Source organism: Callithrix jacchus, chromosome 3 (assembly GCF_049354715.1).
Source record: "Callithrix jacchus isolate 240 chromosome 3, calJac240_pri, whole genome shotgun sequence".
NCBI classification, from domain to species: Eukaryota; Metazoa; Chordata; class Mammalia; order Primates; family Cebidae; genus Callithrix; species Callithrix jacchus.
Genome location: NC_133504.1, coordinates 33,920,830 through 33,934,095, shown reverse-complemented (window position 1 = coordinate 33,934,095; position 13,266 = coordinate 33,920,830). Strand labels below are relative to the sequence as shown.

Genomic DNA, 13,266 nt, shown 5'->3' with positions numbered 1-13,266 from the left:
TATCTACAACTAATAAATAAATACAATAACACGGAAGTTATTTGAACCTTCCCATGTTAGGTGAGTTGGTGAATAAATTAGACTATTCCAAGCTGGTTGACCAAATCTTCCCTCTGAACACCTCAACTAGTCTGCCATTGAAAAATTGTTAAACAGAATCCAAAATAAACTGAGGAAAAAAAATTCACTATTTGTATTTTTTTAGTGTGATAATTATTGTGGCACCCTAAATTCCTCTTATGTCCTGAATTTGGACCTTTAATATATTTTCAATCATTATATCTGATATATTTGTGATTCTAGTGGCTCCTCAAATTTTAATATACCAACATAATGCTTTATTAAAAATGCACTTATCTGCACATTAATGGGTCTAAAAAACACCCATTGATTTAATTAAAAATTGTAAAGATTATGTATATATATATTCATATATTACAAAAAACAAATTTTCAAAATAAACATGATTAGAGTGTCCACTGTCTATAATAAATTATCATTTTTGTAGCTCATTCCCCAAAAAAGATTATTGTGTTAATCTTACACAGGTAAAGTTACTTTGTAATGTCTTCCAAATATGCTATGAAATGTTCCAAAGTGCATGTGATTCATCACTATACTTTCTATTTTGGGAGTCAGGCATTATTAATCTGCATTTCAATAAGAAGTGATCACACAAACCATTTTTTAATGAATGTAAAATCTATAATTGTAAAAGAATTTTAAATGTTATAGTGATTTCAATGGGTAAATTCTTCAGAAACACCAGATTTAGTAGGCAGCCTGAAAGGAATATACATAAAACAAGCAAGCAAGCAATCAAACAAAACTATGTTAGATTACTCTAGCCAAACTTTCTTGAGGAAAATTACTGCAAAGTCAAAACCAAAATGTTTTGTATGTGTGTCATTTACCATATGATCATAGCTCTGTAGCCAATACAGTTTTAATATTCAAAAGTTATTTTGAAAACACTCCCCAAAACAAAGTAGCTGAATGTTATCTGTTTAGAATTATCAACAAATCTGGGAGTGTTGAGTAATTGAAATGAAACTCATACAGAAGATTCTTCCCATTACAAGTCATATCTGGCTGCAGTGGCTTATGTCTGTAATCCGAGCACTTTGATGACTCAAGCCTGTAATCCAGGCTGAGTCGGGAGTTCAAGACCAGCCTGGGCAACATAGAGAGACCTTCCCCACCAACTCTTCAAAATATAAAAATATTTTTAAAAAATTTAGCCAGGTGTGGTGGATCACAAGCCTAGAGATCAAGACCAGCATGAGCAACATAGAGAGACCCCCATCCACAAATAAATCTAAAAATTAAAAAAAAAATTAGATTTGTGTGTCGCTGCATGTCTGTAGTTCCATCTACTTGAAGAGCTGATGTGGATCAGCCCCTCATGGATTGCTAGAGCCCAGTTGGTAGAGACAGTGAGCTATAATCATGCCACTACTCTCCAGCCTGAGTAACAGAGCAAGACTCTGTCTCTCAAAAAATAAAAAATAAAAATGCCAATGTAGATTCAATCAATTTGTCTATGTATTTGTATCTACATGTATATATATATATATATATATATATATATATAGAGAGAGAGAGAGAGAGAGAGAGAGAGAGAGAGAGATACAAATATATATGTATAACAGACTTCTGAAAAAATATTTTTGTTCCCAGTAGGAATGCTACCTTATGATTTTACTCAATTTGTAACTCAGTTTCAATACTATGTTCAGTTTGACATCTGCTACTAAGATAAAACATGTGGAGTATGCCTGAAATAGAATTTTCACTATTCTGCCTTTTAGTGGTAAGACTTGAATGAAAAACAGATATATAACCACATTAATAAAATTAGTTTTATTTTTTCCTCTAAATAAGGGAAGCTTTTAATTAGTGGTAATTTTGTTTTTTGCTAACAGTTTAGAATTTCTTAAAGAATATTAGATAATCAAGATTACATCAGAATAATATATTTTGTTTGGAATCATAGATATTCAAGAGATAAGATATTTTGAAGAAATATTTACATACTTGAGAAGGCCAAGTGCTTCCTAGAAAAACATACTGGGCCTGATGACTTTTAAGGAAGACTTTACACACTGAAGTATAATCAATTTACATGGAAAATATAACAGTAAAGTCACAGAGTTCTTAATATAGAACAGAGATCCTTGGGGCCTTTTGAGCCAGAGAGAAACATGCACGCTTCCTGTCTGAGACAGTATGATCTGTAACCTCTCAGAAATCTTGATTTCATCTTGGTTCTACCTTAAAAGCTCTTCTAAACTTTTATCAAAATAACTTAATAGTGTCTAGCAATGTGTCTGAGGTACAGTAATAGTTCAACACACAATTATTATTATTCTACGGCATCTATTTTCATTGATTCCGTACAATCAAGCAGGCGCGGTGGCTCAAGCCTGTAGTCCCAACACTTTAGGAGGCCCAGGCGAGTGGATCGCGAGGTCAAGAGATCGAGACCATCCTGGTCAGCATGGTGAAACCCCGTCTCTATTAAAAATACAAAAAATTAGCTGGGCATGGTGGCGCGTGCCTGTAATCCCAGCTACTCAGGAGGCTGAGGCAGGAGAATTGCCTGAACCCAGGAGGCGGAGGTTGCGGTGAGCCGAGATCGCGCCATTGCACTCCAGCCTGGGTAACAAGAGCGAAACTCCATCTCAAAAAAAATAAATAAATAAATAAACAAAATAATAATAATAAAAAAAGATATAAAGAAACGTTACAACAGAAGAATTACTACAAGAAAAAAAAATTAAAACATCACACTCACCAATAAGCAAAAGTAAATAAAAATCCAAAGTGCATTTTTACTCTTAACAAAATTATAGCACCCAGCACTATGGTTAAATAATATCTCAACCATTACTAGATTTAATCCTCATAAAAAAATAATACAATAGTTATTCTTATCACTTAAAAGTGATCATGTGATTTTTACCAAGTAATTCAACTTCTGAGGAAATGTTATAATAATAAAAGCATAATTTAATTTCAAATATACATTTCAAAAGCTTGCAGATCACAAAACATTTATATAAAAACTGCATGCCAAATAAGCAAATTTTACTAAAATTTGGCTTCACGTAATCTCGATAATTCACATATGCTGCTATTAAATTTAAATTTCATACAGAAAAAAATCAACTAATTACAAAAATGCCATTATGGAGAAATCCATTAATTTAGTATGAAATCAGGAATGAATGATACTATAAAAATGAAGTTATGTTAAATCATTAGAAATACATATTTGTTTCTTTTTCCAGAATGCTCCAATGGAGGTTTTCAACTGAATCATTAGGACATATACTATACTCTTTGTCTCTGATAAAAACAAAAAAATAAAAAATTTTAATTGAAAAAAGTTTTTAAATTGGCAGGATATTTTAAGCAGGATGTTTAAAAATCATATAACAACATCCCAATCAAAAATAACTTGAGATAGTTTTTATTTTCAAATATGTGAGGTATATAAATGTGGGACATGGTTCTTGGTGTGAAGTTGCTAACTGTAAACATCCTGTCTGTTGAACAGTTTCTGGAGACTGATACGTTTTAACTTTGTGCCAGTTTTAAAAGTTTGAAAGGTTCTAAAGTAGAGCAAAAAATAGTGGTTAAGTCCGTTGTAGTTGAACTAAACAGCAAAATTTTAGGAAATGACCTGCCGTACTCTAATGACCACCACAGATTGAATGTAAGCCTGTTGGTGATTCACAGAAGCCTCTTGTGTACTCGGCATCCTGTCACATTCTATTTTCTGGATCAAGAACCCAGTGTTAAGATCTAAAAACTGGGGCAGTAAAAGCCTGAGTATCACACAGCGGGGTTTCCATAGTGTCCCTTTACAAATCAAATCCATTTAAGGTTAATAATAAATAGGACACAGCGATTTTAAGAGCAACAGTGTGGCTTCTCCATTTAAACAATTCTGAATTTTGCAAATTCAAAAGGCTATTTTGTGCTTAAAAATACCCTTATTTTCTCTACCTGAAGACTATTTTTGAGGCAAAACATAGTAGCACCAGAAGGCCAGAATCAGAATATCCTTAATGCCTTCTTGAGCTCCCTCTGCTGATTTTTGGACAGTTTTTAACTTAAGTGAGATGTTCGGCAAAACATGTATAATTAACTAGAAGTCCAGTAGAGTGCTAGCATCTGGAGCAGGTTTCACAGCTGGGCACACAGTCCTACTACAACATTATTAATTAAGTTGTACTATTTGTGCACAGACAGGGAAACAAACTGAATGAAAGCGCTTTGACTATCTCAGGCCTCAGGACATGCAGAGAAATAGGGCACTGACTGAAAGAAAATAAACAGTTGCAGAGGGTATTAATTTGAAATTGTTGTTGTCATGAATTGCAAATAAGTCGACTTTACATGCAAAGCGTTTTCTAGAATCTTTCTTTTCAGGTTTTAATTATTTTTACCCCAATTAATTATAGCTCTATGAGAATTCTCACCAAGGAAATAATTCAGGAAAATCTTTGGCACAATTCACGTATTACTTTCAAGTCTTATTTTCTTTGTAAGTGCACTAACTTTTGATATTCTGCCAAGGGATTGAGATATTGTGTGCATTTAATTTTTGCACTTATTTTCTAAAGGTATAGATGTATTTTTATTACTATTATTTTCTTTTGCTTTTTTCCTAAAAAGTAATTGCCCAATAATTTACTAATCTTAGGCTACATAAACAAGAAAAAATTATTCATAGCACATAGATCTTCTTTTGAAGATCTTTTGAACATGACATTTTTTTCAAATGTTGAAGTTTTTGTAAAAGTAAATCTAAAATACATCTTTTGCACTTTTCCTAAATAGCAAGTGTAAAATGTCATGTTCACTTTCTATGTAATTATTATATTATCTGTTAAGGAGCATAAATATAATATTAAATACAAGTCTCTGACTTGCATGAAAATAGTCCATGTTTCATGCAAATAAGATCATAATAAAATATCTTTGTGTGGTTCTCAGTTAGGCAGAGACCAAAGTTAAGAATGGGAAGACACAGCAGATTACCGAACTCATATAACAACGCCATTACCCAAATCCATGAGCATGAATCTACTATAGTTCTACATCTATGAAATATTATGTAATAAAAGCAAGTACAAAATGAGAATAAAATCCAATGAGAATCAATTAATCAATTAATTTACATATATATAAAGTCATTTTAAACTTTTTAAACTATGCATTTTTAAACACAGAAGTTTCTAGGCTTCTTCCTATAAAAGGATTAATTAGGAAGAACAGCCTACGACACATTAAAAAATCTAGAAGCAACTCCAAACTGTCTACTACACAGTTTAGGTCATAAATTTAGGGTTAGAAAGAAGAGTTCAGTGGCATTCAAACAATAAAGACTAAGGTTTAAGTAAAACTTTAACCAGGTACGTTAGGCAGAATGCCCCATGAATCCCAATGACATACTCTTGTATAATCACCTGCCTTTGTATAAATAGGCAGGACCTATATTTTGCTTTTGGCCAATAGAACCTGGCAAAGGTAATGTGCTATTGCTCTTGTGGTCACATTATATGGCAAAAAGAAGGGATTTAAAGATGTAAAGTCTCAAATCAGTTGACTTCATGTATATCAAAGGGAGATTAGTCTAGCTGGGCCTGACTGGACAAGTGAGCCTTTAAAAGCTGGGTTAGAGGTCAGAAATAGACGCAGTGAGATTAATTCTTCTGCTGGCCTTGAAGAGACAAGTCTCCATGAGTTCTGAGCTGCAAAGAAACAAATCCAGCCAATGATCCTGAGCCTCAAATAAAAACTCAGGCGGAAACCTTGATGGTGAGGTCCCGAGCAGAGGAACCAGCTAACCTGTACCCAGACTCATAGTTCATGTAAACCGTGAGATAAAAATGTTTATGTGGCTATGTCTGTGATAATTTGCACGTCAACAGAAACATACATATGTTTTAAAAAAGTGAACAGTTTGGTGAGATCCAGGGTGACACTGACATGACATTTACTGCAACAAAAAGTACAGCAACTCGGAGAATCACATGGGAGCACAATATGCTCTCACACTATAAGAACATTTGACAGGATGCAGAGGAGTGGGACGCAAACTGGGATTCTCGAAAGTCCAAGAGTCCAGACAGGACATTGTGTTTATACAGAGGTAAGAAACTACTCTATGCCTTATATTTTAACTTATCTTTGTTTTGCATATATGCATTTCACATATCAGAAAATAGAAAAGCAAGTTGACTACTTACACAGGGTGTGTAAGAAGAAATTTTAAAGCAGCAGAGTGTCAACTTAATGTAAAAATTAGACATATAGTGATTTCTGAACACAGTGGCATTTTAAAACATATTTTAATCAAGAGAAATCCAGAAAAAATATGAAATCTGTAAGAGCAGGGCAGAAAGACTAGGATCTGATCACGCAGTTGACTTCAGACAAAACTTGATCTGAGTCTCAGCTCTGTGGGCAACACTTTAAGATGTGGTTTCAGAATACATACAAGCATGAACAAATGTTCACCAATCAACAGAGACATGCAAATCAAGCCACAATAAGACACTATCTTGCACCAGTCAGAATGGTTATTATTAAGTCAAAAACAACAGATACTGGTGAGGCTGCAGAGAGAAGTGAAGTCTTATATGCTATTGGTCAACATATAGATTACTTCAGCCACTGTGTAAAACAGGTTGGAGATTTCTCCAAGAACTTAAAACTGAACTAGAACTTGACCCAATAATGCAATTACTGGGTATATAGCCACAAGAAAATGAATCGTTCTACAAAAAATATACGTGTACTGGAACACTCATTGCTGCACCATTCACTATAGCAAAGATATAAATTTAACCTAGGTGTTCATCAATAGTAGATTGGATAAAGAAAATGTGGTACACTTATACCATGTAATACTCCGCAGCCATAAAAAAGGACAAGATAATGTCCTGTGCAGCAATGTGGATGCGACTGAAGACCATTATCCAAAGCAAATTAACACAGGATCAGAAAACCAAGTACTCCATGTTCTTCTCACTTATCAGTGGAAGTTGAACATTGTAGACACATGGACATAAGGATGACAATACCAAACACTGGAGACTATAAGAGTGGAGAGGTAAGAGGGGGGCGAGGACTGAAAAAGTAATTATTGGGTACTATGCTCAGTACCTGGGTATCGGGATCACTCATACCCCAAACCTGAGGACCTATGTAACAAACATGCACATATATCCACTGAATCTAAAATGAAAGTTGAAAAATAAATTAACTTTTTTTTTAAAAAGATGATTTTCCTATATCAACATTGCATATAAAATGAAACTGTTTTTATAAATGCGTAAGACTATGCATGGCATATTATGAATCACCATAAATTTTATCTCATTAATTATTATTAGAGCAGGAAGAAACAGGAATAAGAGACACTAGTGTAAAGGAGGTCCAAATAATTCTGTCTCAATTTGGACAGTCTGGGTCCAGGTCAAAATGATAAGAGAAAAAATAAAGAATTGGGAATCAGGTAAAACTACATGATAAAGCGAGGGATGTTAAAACTTGTGTATCTGCTGCATATTATATAGGAAGAATGATGTAATATTTAAATATCTGTAGATTTTTAGACCAGAGAAAATTGAAAGAGAATTTGCCATTAACTGAATGGCAGAAAAAAATAGAATAGGGGATCATGTTAGGGATGAGCTCATGAGTTCATGGGGTTTGTGCTGTCACCACGAAATCAGAGCTAAAATGTCCAGCAGACCTTTGTAAATACATTAATGGACTTCAAATCTGGGTCAGAGCTACAGATTTGGAGAATATCTGTGAAGAGATGATTATTGTAGCGGTTAGAGTGAATGGACTTCCCAGGGCTCCATAGAGAATGAGGAACAATGAATTCAACAAAACAGTATACACAATTTCATAAAAATTTCAAGATTAAAAACTTTTATGCCAGACTCCATGTCAAAAGTGAAACATTAATTATTGCTAACCAATAGGTAAAATATTAAATAAAAGGCCCTACATGCTTTCCATTTTAAAGTTAAACTTTCTTAACAAAATAAAACTGTTTTATCTCCTTTGGGATCCATTTAGCAAAGACGACAAAAACTTGTATAATGAGGATTCAGCAGGGAGTCTGATGCAACTTTCTGGCTCATCTGGAAGCTGTGTTATAATTACTGCAAACAGCAGTTACCTCTTCTCTTTCTGTCACCCTGAATGCTATATGAAAACAAAGAGCAAGAGCTAGTGGCCAATATTTCCCTTTACCTCAAATATAATTAAATAGAAACAATAGAATAAAGTATTTAATGTTTCCAAAGTCTTCAAGAGCCCACCTTTGATTACTTCCTTGGTATTGTGCCTCAAATCCAGATATTTGTTTTGATTATTTTATTTAATCTTGATTTAATCTCATAGCTAAATTTTAGTAGCTAACTAACCTTAAGGATTACATGTGAATAGCAGTTGATACTACAAATGCTGATTGTTCAAAATGGTCTAAATTTCACCAAGTGTTTGAATTTGATCTCCTACTGGACTTTTAAGGGAAACAAGAAAAACAACGTGAACTCCTAGGAAACATTAACTATTCTATTGTTTCTTATGGGTTTGAGGCTCCAGGGGAAACATTGGGTGGTGCTAATATTTTGAATATTCTATGACATCAAGTAATGTAGCATCTTTATAACATTAAATAGAGAGAAAAAACTCCTTAAGGTCTTTGGTATTATGCATTCTAAAGTGTATATACTAAAGAATATACGCTATAAAATAATTTCAATGACTTAATTAAGGAATAGTCTTGGGGAAATAACAAGAGATATTTACATATAGTAAAGAGATTATCACAGTTAAAAAGCTTAGTTTTGAAAATGACATAAATTAAATTGAACTTTTGATTTAAGTAGAGGTACTAGACATGTACAGTGTAGCTTGCAAACTTGGTTTGATTCCCTAAGTAACCTATTCCTGGTTGTGTGACCACAAAATACAGTGGTGTGGAGATCTGATGTGAGTTTCTGCTTTCTCATATTAATATGAATAATTAAGAAATAAATAGTATCAATATTTTCAAAGCCATGTAAATGTTACATGACTTAATATGGGTGAAATGGCCTGATATCAATAAATACATATGAATACCTATGCTTTGAATGCTTTCTATGTCTATCTTATTCCTCTTCCCAGATAAAAAAGCAAATCCAGGATCAAAGACCAAATGGCAAAATATCAATAGGTACTCCATTATGAAGCAACAAATATTTTTTACTAGTAGCAACTGACTGGCTCTTTTTCTTTAGAAATATGAAGGCCCAGACTCCCTAAACCTAAGTGAGGCAGCTCAGAGTCTGACTGACAGTAGAGTCACAGCCATTGGTGGGGCTTTGAGAAAAGGGACATGTAACTACAAAGGGCCGTTAGGCTTTTGTGTTGTCATGTAAAGACTTTTACTTTTAGGGTTTTAGAAGATTTTTAAAAACTAATAACTCAAGAGACAGTAAAACAGTATCTAATGTGTTTTGTGGGGGATGGTCCAACTAACAAAGGTAAATTACTTCCATTTCATCATCATCTTTGGGGAATACAGTTCAGGTGTGTATGTTCTAATTGCTACTGTGTGTATATCTTAATTGCTACCTTAGTGCTATATTAACAGAGAAAATACATCGGTAAAGTAAGTTTCTCTATTGCAATATATGTTTAAATACAACTTAATGAAGTATTTTTAAATCATTTGCTTTAGATTTGTTAGTTGCGAGATGAACTAGTTATGATTTGAAATAGTATTTTATGTATTAACCTGCAAATGAACTCACTAAGCAACCACTTTGCTTTAGAGAATTACATAATTTGATACCAAAGCCACATTAAATTAATATTAATGACATGATTTTAAACCAAGAAAGTTCAGAATGAAATTGTTCTCCTATTTCACCACATCTATGCATGAAAACATTAATAAACAAGGAATGAAAATATGTTATGTGGAGGGATATCCAGGCTCTGTTCCACAAAGGGAAGATTTGTAGGAAGTAAACCTGATGTCTTACTTTTATAGACAGTAATTTTCAAATCCTTCATCAGAACTTATATTTTCTCATAATTAATGTGATGCTATAAACTCTTCATTATGTACACATCCATTTTGTTTTTTAGTTCTAGAAAATTTTCATTTTCAGTTGTTCCTTGCCTTGCCAATCAGCATGAGAGGTTCTAAATGTCATTTTCATGCCAAAGAAACCGGTATGTGCACAAGCATTCTAGCCAAAATAAAAAAATAACAGTCTTTAGAAGACAAATTTGCCCCTAAAAGTTATATATTGTATTACAGCTTATTATCTAAACTATTTTGTATTAAGTAGCATGTCTTTAACTTGCATGTTCTAGGTCATGGCTCTTGCATGTTCACTGTAGAGTAGAATTTACATATAGATGTGTATATACATATATGTGTTGATATATATGCACATACATATATTCATACACACACACTCTCTAATTGTCTCAAATACGTATACTATTATTTAATTCATCGCCTTTCAGAAAACCCATTGGAACTCTGAGTTTATCAAAACATGATCCCATCCATTATAATAATATTAATTCCTCAATACTAAGGTGATTTAAAACACAAAGGGACCAATTGCTTTGCTGTATGGTTACAGATTTAATTGGAAAATTAGAATATTTCCACAAGCTATTCTACAACTAACTTTAAGCAGACTATACCCAAAAGACATTGGAGGTGTTGAAGCAGAAGGTGATTACGTCTGTTTGGTAAAGGATAATTGGTCACTTGACTGTTAGAATTATGCATATTTCTATGCATATGAGAGATAATATGGCAATTTCGGGCAAGTATGAAGGACTAATAGATGTCATTCAAGACCTTTAGGTCTCATTGACAAATGAGATTTTAATATTACTTTTTAAATGGTCATTATTCAAAGAAAATTATCAATAAATTAGTAGGCAAATAACTTTTTAAATATCATTTTAAAAGGTATTTTAAATTTTTTTTCAAAATTTTTAGAGTAAATTAAGACTAGTATTTCTCTATTGCCCATGTTAGTAAATTGAAAAAAAAAAAAAAAAGAAAGAAAGGAAAAAAGAAAAATAAAGCATATATAGCCGTGATAATGGAAGTTCCAAATTTATCCACCCTTATCATAAATCTCACAAAACATAAATAGGAATCCATCTTATTTGTAAGGAGAAACAATCTATTTACAAATTTCATTTTTGACTCAATTTCTTTTTGTTTGATTGATGAACCTTATGAGGTTGAGTAACAAGAAAGACAAATCCAGTATGTCATGTAATATGTAATTAAATTATTTTAATAATTTTCTATAGACTTTAAGAAGTTCATCATTTTTGTGCCACCAGTGCTGCATATATTTGCAGTGTGTCCGTAATGAAATGAGTTAATGTCTTAACAAGCCATCCACTGTTGTGTTACTGAATAGTCCTTTATGTTTTACATGAATTCATTATAACTCCAAAATATGGTCATTCCTTTGTGGATCAAAGACTTAATAAGGGGCCACCACATTTGAGTACCTTTCATAAGTGTCTTGAAAGTTGGCAATTTTATTAGTTTCAGTGGGAATCTTGTTTTGCATTTAAATAGGGTCCCTATATGCTAAATTTGGACTTACGATGGGAATCCAGTTTAACTTATTTCAGGACTAAGATACAAAAGCTAAATGTATAGAAAGATCAGAAAAAAAAAGATTCTAATATTTTACATTTACAGTCTCATCAACTCAACCTTTGGTTAGTATTCCAGTAGCTTAGTTTGACTTTAGTGTTCAGCTATGTTACTGTTAGATGAAACTCTAAATTTCATCTGAATGAATTCCAGATATTGGTACTTCCAGGTAAATGTTTATACTTGAGTAAAGACGTATATCTTGGAAAACTTTGTGCAAATGGAAGTCAATGACATACTCAGATACATTTTGAGTAAATATAATCTTTACATATTATACTGCTCTTCAAATAAGTTATAAAATTAAGATATATATTAATGTTTCAAGATAAATAAAATGAAAAATAAAATAAGCCATAATTCTGTTAGAAATTTCACAGTCTAAATATTTATACCAATATAATTAGTTTTAACAAGAAAATTTCAAAATTTGTAATAGTAAAGAATGATTCTTTGCGCACTTAAAGGAGACTATGTTGTATCAATTTCCTAGCTCAGAGTTTTATATATTCTGTTTTGCCTTTCTACCCAATCCAGGCTTTCCAAATTCATGTGAATATTTAATTTAAGATCACATGACTGACATGAATTCTACAAAGAATATCTGTATAGGGTAAAAGATGTGAACAACTTAAAAAGATTTATATTTTACCTCTAGTATTTGCAACAATATGCATTTCTTGTGGCAATCACTCTCTTGTAAGGCTGTATAGTAAATACAATGAAAAATATCTACCTAGACGGCTTATTTTGAATCATGAATTTCTAAAACTGAACTTCATCCTAGTAGCTTTAATGCAACTAGAGTAGATATTTTATAATATTTTGAAATATACAAATATTTAAACTTTGTGTACTCCTGCTGAAAAGCATAGCTCTAATCTGTTGAATAATATTTAGTAAGTATAAAACAGCTTTATTTTTAACTCATTCTTATTAATGTTGGACGTGTACTTGCAACCTAAACTCTCTCTCTCTGGAATGCAAAGGAAATACCCCCCCATACCCCCATGCTTTTCCAGCCATCATTTATACTTAATCTAATGTCACTAAATGACATAAATGAAAGACCACAATTCCATTTATCAGGCAAACTATCACACCTGTCAAATAAAGTCATGAATAGTAATAAGTAATACAAAGAGCACAGGATAAACTTCTATCATTTAATAATTACTCACTATGAGAAGTACTGTTCAGTCATTTTCCACACTGAATTCTTTCTCTGTACACACCCAGAACACACAGCCAATTGACAAAAGGAACATAGCTTCAAAAGAAAATCTTCTAAGTACAGAAAAGCTCTCTGTTAAGCATGCAAGAGGTTAAACATTGCTGAAATAGTGAGACATTTTCTCAGCCCATGCTTCCCAGTTCCATTCAATTACCAACAGCACAAGCGACTATAATACAAACTAATACTGTATTATTAAATCAGGGCTTCCAATTTATATCCACCTCTAACCTGAAGGGGGGCAAGGGAATGACATTTACTAGTCAATAGCAGAACAAAAAGCCCCAACTTGAAATAC

General features: G+C 32.7%; 1 protein-coding gene across 8 annotated transcripts in view; it reads right to left on the bottom strand.

The window, feature by feature from the left end:
* The window catches only part of FSTL5 (follistatin like 5), an 848,028-nt gene that overhangs the window by 833,725 nt on the left and 1,037 nt on the right, over nucleotides 1-13,266 (bottom strand). For 3 of the 8 annotated variants that reach the window (XM_035292760.3, XM_078366328.1, XM_078366327.1), the window contains exon 1: nucleotides 12,916-13,157. The exons of 4 other annotated variants lie outside the window; for them this stretch is intronic. The gene's annotated coding sequence lies outside the window, so the exon portion shown is untranslated. Of the gene's footprint in view, nucleotides 1-12,915; nucleotides 13,158-13,266 lie in introns of those variants that run through there. One more of the 8 variants, XM_078366329.1, reaches the window with a different exon arrangement.